Source organism: Miscanthus floridulus, chromosome 3 (assembly GCF_019320115.1).
Source record: "Miscanthus floridulus cultivar M001 chromosome 3, ASM1932011v1, whole genome shotgun sequence".
NCBI classification, from domain to species: Eukaryota; Viridiplantae; Streptophyta; class Magnoliopsida; order Poales; family Poaceae; genus Miscanthus; species Miscanthus floridulus.
Genome location: NC_089582.1, coordinates 145,227,386 through 145,238,570, shown reverse-complemented (window position 1 = coordinate 145,238,570; position 11,185 = coordinate 145,227,386). Strand labels below are relative to the sequence as shown.

Genomic DNA, 11,185 nt, shown 5'->3' with positions numbered 1-11,185 from the left:
GAAAATGACCGCCCCTACCTCTGTCCTCTCTATCCCTCTCCACGCATGGCCCGACCCACTCCAGCTCGCCCTTCCGCTCCTCCCTTCTACTATTCATCATGCTCTTGCTGCTGCTGCTGACTTTGATCAGGTCCTCGACGTACGGCCACGTGGCGAGGCAGGCGGAGGAGATCAAGAAGGGCGCCGACTCCGTCGACGGCGTCGAGGCAACCATCTGGCAGGTGGGGGGAGACGCTGCCGGAGGAGGTGCTGGCGAAGATGCACGCGCCAGCCAAGAGCGACAAGCACCCAGTGATATCGGGCAAGCAGCTGGCCGGCCGACGCCGACGGCATCCCTGTTCGGCTTCCCGTCGCGGTTCGGCATGATGGCGGCGCACATGAAGGCGCTCTTCGACTCCACGGGCGGGCTCTGGCAGACGCAGGCGCTCGCGGGCAAGCCCACGGGGTTCTTCTTCTCGCTGGGCACCCAGGGCGGCGGGCGGGCAGGAAGAGACGGCGCCCACGGCCGTGTCGCAGCTCACGCACCACGCCATGGTGTTCGTGCCCGTCGGGTCCACGTTCGGCGCCGGCATGTTCGACATGGACGAGGTCAGCTGCTGCAGCCCGTACGGGCCCGGCACGTTCGCCGGCGCCGACGGGAGGAGCAGGCTACCCAGCGACGCCGAGCTCCAGATGGCCGTGCACCAGGGCAACTACTTTGCCGCCTTTGCCAAGCAGCTCAAGGCCGGAGCGGCCGAGCGGGCGTGGTCGCCTGAGCCTGCTGGAGTAGTGCTCTCTCTGTTTTCTGTCCTCTGCCATGCCCATCCGTCGGTGCAACTGGAGTAGTGCTCGGGGAGGACATGGCTCGCGGAAGGGAGGAGCGGAAGGGCGAGCTGGAGTGGGCTGGGCCGCACGTGGAGAGGGATAGAGAGGACAGGGACAGGGGCGGTCATTTTTTCTTCGCCTGCCATGCTGGCTAGTGGAGGTGACGTGTCACGCTAGTAATTATGATGAAAACGTATTGTTTTCTCTCTCAGCTGCTAAAATTGTAGCGCCAATTTTAAACCTGTTATCCGTACGATGATAAAAAAGTTAAATATCCATGTTCCTGTTGTTGGTTTAACTCGAGTTCGAAACCGACAGTTCGAGTCAGTGTTGTGTGTGTGCGCGCGCGTGTCTGTGTGTTTTACTGCGTTGCCGATTGCGTGGCTCTGTTTGTCTTTTTTTATACTCCCAATAACGAGATGAAGGACCCACATATCCAGTTTGGCAAGTTTTCTTGGTTAGAATATAATGGCGCCGTTCGCCCAGCCGGCTGAACGCCCTCAAAAGCCACTGTTATCAACCAGCCGCTACAATTTTTCTCTCTCATAAAACCAGCTAAGTTTTAGACTAGCGAACGGGACCAATATATACTCGTATGTTCCTTTTTATCTATTGCTACCATGTTCCTTTTTATCTATCACTATCACTATATTTATAAAAAATATTAGCAATATTTATATCTTCAAATAAATTTATTATAAAGATTGATTCAACAATCTATCTAATGACATTAATTATTAATATTTCTTATTATATTTGGTCAAAGTTGAATATAATTGACTTTTTGAGAACGCATATAAACAGGAATGGAGAGAGTAGCTACCGGTTACGAAACAAGTCCATTAGATTTAGATTGATTTTTTTTGTTGGTTATCAATCACATTGATTGATAATATTTTCTCTGATATACTCCCCCTCCCCAAATAAAATCGACTTCTAGAGTTGTTGTTCCTAGTCAAATTATTTTAAAATCGACTTAATTTATAGAAAAATAGCTCCAATATTTATGAAATCAAATTAGTATCTTGATATATTTTATTACATAATCTACTCATTTAGTGTCATAGATATTGTTATATTTTTCTATAAAGTAGGGCAAACTTAAAATAGTTAGCTTTTGATGATCTTAGGAATTGATTTATTTAGGACAGAGAGCGTAAGTTGTAAGTTGTTTAGCTTTTCTCTAGATTTAACCAAATTTATTAAAAATTACATAAATCTTTAGACCATCAAGCAATAATATTTCTTAGATATACTTTGACTTAGGATAAAACTAAATATGTCTTACATTTTGAAATGAGGATAGAACGATATTATTCATGCTATATTCATAATAAACAAGTATAATGTATTTCTTTAAATAATAATAAATTTAATTTCTACTAAACAACCTCATCAATTCAACTTACGAAAGCTAAGAAAAAGACTATCTACACCTCACTTCATCTATAGTTGTGTTTGGTTCAGCTATAGAAAATACATGTGCTGCCAAAAGCATAACACCAACTAAATGTGTAGAACTAGAAGTTGTTTTCTAGAAACCGCTACTTTGCAGTAGTTTTTTTTCATAACACATGTTGAACCCTACTTTTGGCTTTCAACTTTCTGCTTTTACCCATTAGTGGAAACATACAAGTTACAACTCTTTATGGCACATAACTCATAACAATTTTTTCATAACTCATACTATAGCTCACAGTAGTTTTTTCACGACTCAAAGCTAAACCAGACAAATCATAGTATAAACTGCTTTCCACTGGTCCTTGCTACAAATGTTAACTGATCTGTACTGACCCAAACTGCAAATATGGAGAGCATGATGCGCTTCATCTGAACGGACAAGTCTCGTCAGCAGTAACTGCAGGGAAAGTGGATTGGATCACCGTACGGGGGTCTCCGTGATACTGCAGACATATTTGCTTCTCGTTTGAACATAGCTACCGTGTCAGGAACAACATATCCGTACACGTGTCAGCGTGCTACAGAACATTTGTTTTTTAGATAATGTACAGAAAACAATTGTGGAGATAAGAATATGACAAAGTTTGGCAAGGCAAGATCGGGCTCCCGCCGCCCGCAACAAGAAACGGTTCTCGTGCACATCACCGTTAACCGAGCCTGGACCCTTCTTCCCCTTCGCCGCGCTCGCGTACGCGTGCAAGCTTCGTTTGGGGAGGGCGGGCGGCTACCGGCGTCCGGGTCCGGCGACGTCTGCCTTGGCGTGCAACGGCAGCACGAGGTGTTGCGTCGCTAAACTGCCATCACGCTAGCGATCCTATCCGGCCGCTTGCGTTGTGGTGGACGCGCTGCTTTGGTGGGTGCCCGGCTGACTCGGGGATCTGCGGATGGCAAAGCGAGTCGCGTTTGGACAGTGGGAGGACCGGAGGCCACGGCCGAGGCCGATGCTACGACAAGGGACAAGGGACAGGTCCACGTGCCAACAACAGTACTGTATATACTACTACTACTGCTCCTAGCTTCTTCTCAAAAAAAAAAACAAAAGCAACTTGGCTCTTGTTTAGTTCCACCCTAACTTCCAAAAAGTTACTATAGTACCTGTCACATTGAATGTTTGCGGTCCGTGCATGGAGCATTAAATGTAGACGAAAAGAAAAACTAATTGCACAGTTTGGTGGGAAATTGTGAGACGAACGTTTTAAGCCTAATTAGTCCATGTTTGAACATTATTTGCCAAATAAAAACGAACGTGCTACAGTAGCCCCAAAATCCAAATTCCTACAACTAAGCACAGCCTTGATTATTTTACGTTTGTGAAGGATGGAACTAGGCGTGATTGGGTTAGATCGGCCCAAGAAAAAAACGCCGGGTATAAAAAAAATGGCTTGTGCCAATTCGACGTGGCCGTCGGGTCTGGGCGAGCTACGTACGAGTTTGTGCAGATTAATTCTCAAAAAAATTTGAATTATATGGGTCAAAAGTTATGGACCGAGGTCATCCAATGCACTAGCCGGATCAGGCAAGGTAAGTTTTTTTTTCCAGCGAATCAGGCCGCCAGGCTGATCGGGTCAGGTGACCTACGGATGTCTAGCACGCAGTAGATGGACATAAATACCTCCATTCTATCCGGTCACTTTACCTCGCAATCCAAAATACAGCAAAAAAAAAAACGAAAATGTTGTCGGTAGCTCGTCTGTTTCGTCCGGACACACGTGGGTAGACCTGGATGACCAACCGAACTGCCTAACAGGCAACACTGCATCCGCATGGAAAGAAAAATAAAAAATCGTCGTTCTCACCTTCCCTCGAATCGCCGTTGTGTCCGGATCTATTCTCGAACTCACTCTTCACGCCCATAGTGCTGCGGTGTGCTCAACTGTGACCGCGCTGCCGCGGCCGCATCGCAGCGGCGTGCTGCACCACGATCGAGCGCCGCCGCCTGCCTCTGTGTCTCCCCACCACCACTCACCACTCGGCGTCTGAGATAGATCGAATATTTTCATGAACGAGAAAATTAAAAGAATCTTTTTCTCTATTCACTACCATTCCGCGTCTTCGACTTATATTAGTTTCTTTTCTTCTTTTATGCCGCGCCAGGCGCCGCCGCCTGCCTCCTATCTCCCCACCGCCACACCACTCGCCGCCTAGTTCTCCGAGCTGACGCAGCGTGGTCCACGACGACTATTCCGACGCGGCGTTCTTCAACGCGCCCAACCGCTAGCCTCCCGCCATCCTCCCTTTCCACTGCACGTAAGCGTCGCTTGCTGGCTATCGCAGTTCCCCACAAGGTAGGCCATGGCTGCCGGCGACGCCATGTTTCAAGTGTTTTCATCTGGATGTTGTGTACGTTGCAATGGCTATATACGCATGTTGCAAGTGTATGTTTCAAGTGTTTCAGTTGTTTCAGACATATGTTTCAAGTGTTTCATCTGGATGTGTAGAAGTATATCGGGTTGTTGCATAACATGCATGTTGCAAGCGTATGTTTTAGGTGTTTCATACGTATGTTGCAAGTGTTTTTATCTGGATGTTGCAAAACTATATCTGGATGTTGCATGCATATGCAATGGCTTCAAGTGTTTTAAGTTGTTTTGCAAGTGTTTTAGACATATGTTGCAAGTGTTTCAACGGTTTTCGGACGTATGTTGCAAGTGTTTTATCTTGACATTGCAAAAGTAGATCTGGTGTTATACATGTTGCAATGGGACCACCTACCGCAACCGCCTGTTGCAGCTGTTGTGGGGTGTTAGAAAGCGCACGAGGCATGAGCGGTTCCCGCCTATAAGCGTGTGGAAAGCGTATGAGGCACAAGCGTTGAGTAGTCTCTGCATGTTTTCGATAGGACGAGTGGTGCGTGCGGTCCAGGTGGTGCGTGCCGGGTGTGGGCGTGCTGGGTGTAGGCGCGGGAAATGGGGTAGTGGCACCAGTGTCCGGACACGGGCGTCCGTCCGAACATCCGGGCGCTAGCAATAAAAAAACAGAGGGAAAGAAATGGAAAGAAATTCAGGACAGCTTGCTATTTCGACATGTGATGTTTCTGGCCCAGCCTATGATCCGTCTAGGAACGGCCGAAGCCCAGGTGAAGCACGACTCAGCCTACGGGCGGGCGGCCCAGCCCAGGAAACGGCGGCCGCCATCGTCGGCCATTAATCCGCGGGTGACTCGGACGGACGGAGCAGAGTCCGCACGGTCCACACCCCCGACCTCACGTCCGGTGAATGGTTATCACGGCTGACGGCTCCTCTTGACGGCGACGGATCACGGCTCTATGACCATGAACCACTTCCCTCCCAGAGCGGGTTGCGAGCATGCTTGTCCATCCTCCAAGCATCCCTCGTGCGGCCGAAGATTCGTCGCAGCAGCACAGAAAAGTCAACTTCACCGATGCTTTCTTCCTAGGGCATTGGCACGGGTAACGGGTTACGGGTGCGGTCAGGACTTGGGAATGCACGATGGTCAGGAAGGGATCCATTCGAGGGTCACCGAACAAAAAGTCTTGCTTCACCCCCGGCCCGGCCCGCCGCCGTCGTCGTATCGGGCGCTCGATCCAGCGCAACCAACACCAGGGGCGCCGCCCGTCGCTGCCGAGGCTTCCTCCGGTCCGCCGATGACCGGGATGCCCAGCGTGCCCGCGACGAGCCGACAACGACGACCGACCTCACCAGACGCCCTGTGCGCCCATGGGCTTCGGGGCCTCGGCACCGGGCGTCCGCATCCACATGCCCGACCTGTCCGCGCGTGATCGGTGCGCGATCAGGGGGCGCACCGCACGTACAGCCGCCTGTGCAGGCTGCGGCCAGACGGCGACGACGACGTCGGTTGCGTTGCGTTCTCCAGACGCCAAGCCGTTTCTTTTCTCTTCTTTTCCTTGCGGGACATGACAGTTGACGTCTTCATTTCAAGATGCCCGCGGGCACGTGCGCCAGGGTTGTTGATTTCTCCTCTTAAACGTTTGAACATATGTATAGAGTATTAAATATAGACTAATTACGAAATAAATTATATAGCTTATGATTAATTTACGAGACGAATCTTTTAAGCCTAATTAGTCTATGATTTGGCAATGTAGTGCTACAGTAAACATATACAAATGATGGATTAATTAGGCTTAATAAATTCGTCCCGTGAAGTCCTGACGGATTCTATAATTTATTTTTTTATTAGTATCTGAATATTTCATACGACACATATTTATAACACCTTCTAAATTTTAGCCGCCGAAACCTGCGTGACTGCGTCGTTTTGCACGTGCGGTTGGCCGCTGACACTCGAGGGACCTCGTGGCAGGCCGCGTTCTCTTTTCTTTAGGGCGTGTTTAGATGCACAATTTTTTGGGTTTTGGCTATTATAGCGCTTTCGTTTGTATTTGACAATTAGTGTCTAATTATGAACTAATTAGGTTCGAAAGTTTCGTTTCACGATTTCTCGTCCAACTATGCAATTAGTTTTTTTTCGTCTACATTTAGTACTCCATGCATGTGCCGCAAGATTCGATATGATGGGTACTGCGCAAAAAATTTTGGAAACTAAACAGGCCCTTACTGCACCTGCTCATCCTGCAGTCCTTTTTTACTGTTAGGGCCAGTTTGGATGCCAAAATTTTTGGCAAAACGCTACTGTAGCGTTTTCGTTGTTATTTGACAATTAGTGTCCAATCATAGTCTAATTAGGCTTAAAAGATTCGTCTCGTAGATTTCGTCTAAACTGTGTAATTAGTTTTATTTTTTATTTATATTTAATGCTTCATGCATGCATCCAAAAATTCGATGTGACGGAGAATCTTGAAAAATTTGGCGTTTTGGGGTGCAACTAAATAGGGCCTTACTAGTGCGCAGAGCACCCTACTCCCTTTTTTTCCAGAATGGGTACTAAGCGTTGAATATTACATGGGTGTAGGCCCATATTTTATTTAATAATTAATTAATTCTAGACTCTTATTAAATATTGTGGTACAATATAATTTTAGTCCCTAATAAGATTTTGACTAATTGTTGACTCAATTTAAATAGGATACACACATGTGTACATGTAGAGAAATTTAAAGAGGTTAAAGGCGTGCCACACGCGCGCACGCCCCGCCGCCGCCGCCGCCGAGCCTAGGCGAGGGTTGCGTGTCGAGCGTGGGTGTGGATTGGTTTTGCCACTTAGACTGGCTAAGGAAGAAGAAGGGATACAGACGTAATATTGTTGCCTCACGAGCCATACCTCAACATCCTCCTGTCGAGTTGCATCCGAGCACTCACTGTCCCATCCTCTGCGCGCATCGAGCACTCCCCGTCCCATCCTTTGCGCGCACGGAGAGTGAGAGAGCAGGCCTCCGGAACTAGCGTTTGCATCACGACACTCCCTGTCACATCCTCTGCGCGCACGGAGAGTGGGAGAGTAGGCCTCCGGAACCGACGTTCGTATCGGGACACCTGCTCGGGTGTGTACGGGCGATTATGTTTTTGGGGAGCGTCTCCGCGACTGTTCGTCTTCTTCTTCTTCATCGGATCGTCTTCATCTTCTTCCTGGTGGTGCCCCTTCTTCCTCGGATCGGCTTCAGCACTACGTACATCTTCCTGCACTGACTGTGGTCCGCGACTTCGAGCAACTCGTCGTGAGTGGGTCTAGAGCCACCGGTGCCTTGAGCATGGGCCCCTCCGCAGGGTACATCTCTATTTTTAAATTGATTAAATTCAATCTCTTTTTTCTATGATCAGTATGTTGTTCATGAGCATATTTGCTGCTAATGTGGGTAGTAGTAAAATCATATATGTGCACATATTTGTCATCACAAATTTGCTATTACTTTTCTAGATTAATTTTAATATGAAAATACCTAAATTCGTAACACTAAGGCTACCCCAACGATCCATGTTGGATGTTGGCTTTGTCAGGCCATGTAGGATTGGATGAGAAAAGGGAAGATGGTGGCCTCGCAGAGCTTGCTAGCATCCTACAGAGGATATATATGCCTCATCTGACAAAATTCAAAAGCAACAAGCAACAACCAGACAATTGGTCTGTTTGCTGGTTGGTTTCTGGGTTGATAAGGTCGGCTGGTGCTGATTTGTTGTGAGAGAAAAATACTGTTGGCTGACTGATAAGCTCTGGTTGGAACTTATTAGCCGGCTTATCAGCTAGAATCTACAGTATTTTTCTCTCACAACAAAACAGTTTCAGCCAATTTATCATCCAGCTTTAATACCAGCCGAACATGCCCAGATCAGAGGAAGGAAGTGCTTCCAACATTTACTTTTCATCTCTGAAAAGGTTCTGAAGAGAGAGGGAGAGCTGTGTCAAACTGGCAGTATAGCCTGCGATAATGGCTCCGTTTGCTTGGCTGAAAAAACAAGTCAAAGCTAAAATGTTGTGAAAAAAAATATTATTTCAGCTAAAAAAAACCTCAAATAAACCGGTTTTTAAAGTAAGCCGAGGCAAATATGCTATTGGGAGGTGGTGGCTTCAGTCACTCACTCATACGTGTAGGCTAGCTTTTTACTGAGGCTAACGATGGTAGCTGCCTGCGCTGCGCTTGCTCTAATGTCTGATGATCACCGGATCAGAAGCAAATCCATCCCCGCTCGAGCGATGAAGACATGACGGTGCCTTTTGATGGCAGACAGACAGCGCCCCGCATGACGAGGACATGATGACGAGCTCACCGCCTTTCTGTGCTACTGCCGGCGAGGTGGTACTAGTAAAAAGAAAGGTAAAAGATGATTCGCATCCGGTGATACGGGTCTACGGGATCCCGCATCTTCTCGTCCTCCTCCTTTGGGCCTTCTGTAGATTGCAAATTTTTGCAATCTAGACACTGTAGCACGTTTCGTTTGTATTTGATAAATTTTGTCTGATTATGGGCTAACTAGGCTCAAAAGATTTGTATCGTGATTTACAACCAAATTGTGTAATTAGTTATTTTTTTTACCTATATTTAATGTTCTATGTATGCGTCCAAAAATTGATGTGATGGAGAGAATAAAAAAACTTTTGGAATTTGGAGGTAATCTAAACAAGGTCTCGGTAAAAGTAAAAATGGCCGAAAAGGTGAGTCAGATGCCAATATGCCATGCCAGGGGTAGGCGGTAGCGTACGAGTAGGACCACCGTGACGACGTGGCCCCCGGCAGCCCGGAGGTGGCAGGCAGACCGAGGCCCACGTGGACCTGGCGACACATGCAGGCAAGTCGTCAAGTCGGTGTCTGACCGGGAGTAAAATAAACTGACCAAATCCATTCCCATGCGTGCCCAACGTGTGTCCAGCGCAAAGGACCAAAGCAAACTAGTAAAACATACTCACTCAAGCTAGTAAAACATACTCGCTCCGCCGTTAAATAACTATCGTTGTTGGTGTGCGTGTCGCAAGTTTAACTCGATTTATAAAAAATAAGTGTAATATTTATATTTTCAAATAAATTTATTAAAAAACTAGATTTAAAAATCTTTCCAATAATATTAATTATGTATTATAAATATTAATATTTTTTAATATATATTTAGTCAAAGTTGTTTTTTGAAAAACGAAAACGACATATATTTAGGAACAAAACCACTACTGCATCCGTCTCTTTGAAAAAAAAACATTTTAAGATCCTCTCTGAAACACATTAATGCAAAAACACAGAAATAGGAATTTCACAGAAATGCAACAACAAAATTGTACAATGTGCGGTTTTCAGATGGACATAGGAAATTAACGGAAACCCGGCTGTCCTTTTGTTGTTTTGCGTCGTCGTAACGGAAGAAAGAGGTTCAAGTAGATTATTTTTCTTTCTAAAATTCCTATGAAATCGTAGGATGTCAACAATATTCCCTTGGTTTTCTATGAAAATCCTCCACTTCAGTCTCTAGAGGAGGCCTAGATTTTGAAAAGAAAAACTAGGTTGATATATTCTTTTCTTTTTAAGACGGAGAGGATATGCTTCTCCTTATTTAATTTTCGTGGAACCGTCGATGCAAATCAAACGGTTACGAAATCAGGCTGTGAGGAGTAAAAACACTCGGCTTTAGGCAAGACCTCTCCAATGCAAATCCAAGACTCCAAGCTCTAATGCAAGAAAGGAAAATTTTTATGTAAGGCCTTGTTTAGATCCTCCGTCAAAACTTTACACTATATTCCATCGAATGTTTAGACACATGTATGGAGTATTAAATATAGATTAAAAAATAACTAATTGCACAGACTCTGACTACTTTGCGAGATGAATCTTTTAAGCCTAATTAGTCTATGTTTTGACAATAAATTGCTAAAGTACATATGTGATAATGACGGATTAATTAGGTTTAATAAATTCATCTCGCGCTTTACCGACGGATTCTGTAATTTGTTTTTTTATTAGTATCCGAATACCCCATGCGATACCCTATATAACATCTGATGTGACACCCCAAGACTTTATACCCGGGTCTAAACAAGGCCTAAATGAATGACAGCTTGTTGTACTGTATAGCACACGCCGCCGCCAGCCGCTCACCCAAGCTGACGAGGAGTGACAAGTGATGATGAGAGAAAAAAGTTTCAAAAAGGACCAAAAAACAAAACTCCCCACCAAACAAAATGTGCACGCCACATGGCCACCCACAGGAGGAACGGGGCACACCCCTCCCCGCCGCCCACTGCCATGGCGGCCCCACTGCCTTGCGTAAGCTACCGCACGAGCGAAAAGGCCACACCAACGGTCATAGATTGGGCTCTCGCAGTCTCTCGTTCTCCCTCCCTCCTCTCGCCAACTCAGACACGCACGCCGTCCCCAGGTTTCCCCAACCAAATCCTAGCCTGAATTTTTTATTTTTAGCTCTTTTTTTGAAAAAAATTCACAAATATGCCCCTAGAGGTAAGATTTTAAAATCTAGACCCTTAACTCGGCGCCATAGTTGCTGACGCCAAGATTACACTGCTCGACGCCATCGTTGCTGGCGCCGAGGTCTTGGGCTCGATG

At 46.3% G+C, this 11,185-nt stretch overlaps 1 pseudogene; it reads left to right on the top strand.

The window, feature by feature from the left end:
- Positions 1-854, top strand: LOC136542731 (quinone-oxidoreductase QR2-like; annotated as a pseudogene).
- The last annotated feature ends 10,331 nt before the right edge of the window (positions 855-11,185 follow it).